Here is a 2,584-nt window from a genome sequence, read left to right as displayed (position 1 = left end):
CTCTGGAACATAACATACACACATGCTTGCTATATTAAACTGCACGTTTTAGTATATTGCTAGATCTAGTGTACAAGTTTCCTCTTGTATGCCAACTATCAAGTATGTTGCATGGGGAAGGATTCTGAAGCCTAACCTGGGCTTAGTATGAAAGAGTGCTGTTTGATATGTGATGTTTGCTTTAGGCAAGAGATAAAGGTGTACCAAGGAGATGGTGATGGATAATTTTAGTTTCATTTGCTCTTAAAATAAATTTTCTTAACATTATTACATGTCAGTCATATTTTGGGTGCCAAACATAATGTGGTAAATTCCTCAGTAATTCAATCTCAAAATAAACAAGTATATGATATTTGAAAGACACTGTACTGTAGTGGTTAAAAGCACAAGCACAAAGACAAATGGCCTGGGATGAATTTTGGCTCCTCCATTTACAAATCATGTGACCTTGAACAATTTACTTAATTTTGGTTTCTGAGTCTGGGAAACTACAATAATAGTAGCTTTCTCGTAGAATTTTTATGAGAATTAAATTGACTAGGGTAAAGCTCTTAGAACAGTGCATGGTACAAATTAAGTACTTGATGACTATAAGCTTTTATTATATTCATTGAATGAGATGAAAGTAGTAAAGTCATCATCAGTGAGTCATTCTTAGAAGAATGTTTTTTTTTTTTTAAATCAGATAACTGGTTACTCATGCTAATTTAAGAAAAAAATCTTTATACTCTAGAATGATCATTTCTATGCAATGAAATGCAACAACTTAAACTTTTATATGAATAATCAATTTAATAAGGCTCTTGATGACCTAATTATCTATGGCCAGGTTAAGGTTAGAGAATTTGATTCCTTTTGCTAGCTACAAATGCTAACGACCTTAGGGAAAACAGTGAAGGAGCAAGTCAAACTGAAAGCAATTTAGAATTAGAGATTGCAGTTCTTAGAAATATTGATTAGAAGAAAGAACTTTTTAAATGAAGGTTCTTTTTTCACCTTTGGAAGTTATTTAAATGTTGATTTATTTGATTCACTCTTTTTGACTGCCATTCGAACAATGTCTGTTCATCAAAAAATATTTTCTAAATGCCTTAATGTCAGGTATTGGTAAATATACCACATATGAATGCCTTATAAAGACCAAAAGCATGTAAACCAAAATTAATTTTAGACTATAGTAAAAAATTAAAAGCATTTATTTGAACATAAAGAGTTATAACCTGGGAGACACAGATTCAGGTAGCAACTTAAATTGTGCTGCACTAAGATGAAAGAGGACTCGATCTTTATTTATAAAGTTCCCACCCAAGTTCTTAATTTGGTCTGTTTTATGCAAATGAGTTTTCCAAATTGTGCAGTTCTGATTGGTCTGTAAAGATATGCAAATGAGGATACAATTCATGTAGTTCTGATTGGATGGAGCAGGTCTCAGTCCACTAGTGGAAAGACAAAACCAGGGCTTCCCTGCAGTGGTTGATCCAGAAGACAGAAACAGGCAAGGCTTAACTCAGGAGGCTGAAATATCAGTCTGTGGCTGTCGCTGAAATGCAGAGTGCGTGAGAGGCCTCTGTCAGCAATGGTTGCTAGACTCTGGATATGAATCTGGGCCCAGTTAATCGTGAGGAGTCCATTTTGAGATATATATTTCTGCTTGGGGTTCACAACCATGATTTAAAATGGTTACTGTGTCTTTTGTAAATATGTTTGTACAGTGTGCAAATGACTTGAAATGATGATAATGCAAAAATACTGTAATATAGTTGGATTAATGGGGTTTCTAGATGAAAAATGAAACATTGTTATTCCTGAGAGAAACCAGAAAGAATTTGTGATGCTGCTTAGACAAGTGCTAATGTGGCTATTAACAGTCTGAGGAGGAAGGTACTAGAAAATCATTGCACAAATAGTTTTTACATTTAGCAGTGTTTTTTTTTTTTTTCCAAGCTACATTTTAAATCCTATTATGGTGAATATTTAATTGTAACAAAAAAAATCAGGCTACATTTGCACTAGTATACCTCAGATAACACCTAATTGGTATACAAATTTCATTGAAAGGCAATATTCCCACTTCATTAACATACTTGCAATAAGAATTCTATGATAAAATAATTAAACGAATTTCAAATAAAAGTTAATAGATGAGTTTATTGTGCTGGAGAGTGTTGTGGGTTCAAGAAATAGTCATGGAAAAACTAGTTTTATGTGTTTTAAAAATATATTTCCTATAATCACCATTCATTTTTACATGTACCATAATTGATTTAAAAAAGGAATATAAATGCTTTTTTTTATTAACTGAAGATATCCTAGTCTTTTATATTGACTGAGTTAATTATAGCAAGATCTATAAAGTCATAGTAGCTAGTTCCATATTACAATGATAATGAGTAAATTTAAATTTAATTTCCCTTAATACTCATATAATGAATAGATAATTTTTCCTACACCAAACAAGGAAACAAACACTATAATCTGAAGAGTTATATAACAAATAACTCTTGATATTAAAGTGGACTCTCCCAGGGAGTTTAGCATAAAGTATACTCTTGGCAAATGTCAATTTCATTCCTTTCTTCTTCTC

This window comes from Pteropus vampyrus, unplaced genomic scaffold (assembly GCF_000151845.1).
Source record: "Pteropus vampyrus isolate Shadow unplaced genomic scaffold, Pvam_2.0 Scaffold123, whole genome shotgun sequence".
In the NCBI taxonomy this organism is placed as follows: Eukaryota; Metazoa; Chordata; class Mammalia; order Chiroptera; family Pteropodidae; genus Pteropus; species Pteropus vampyrus.
Note: the sequence above shows the minus strand (reverse complement) of the source record.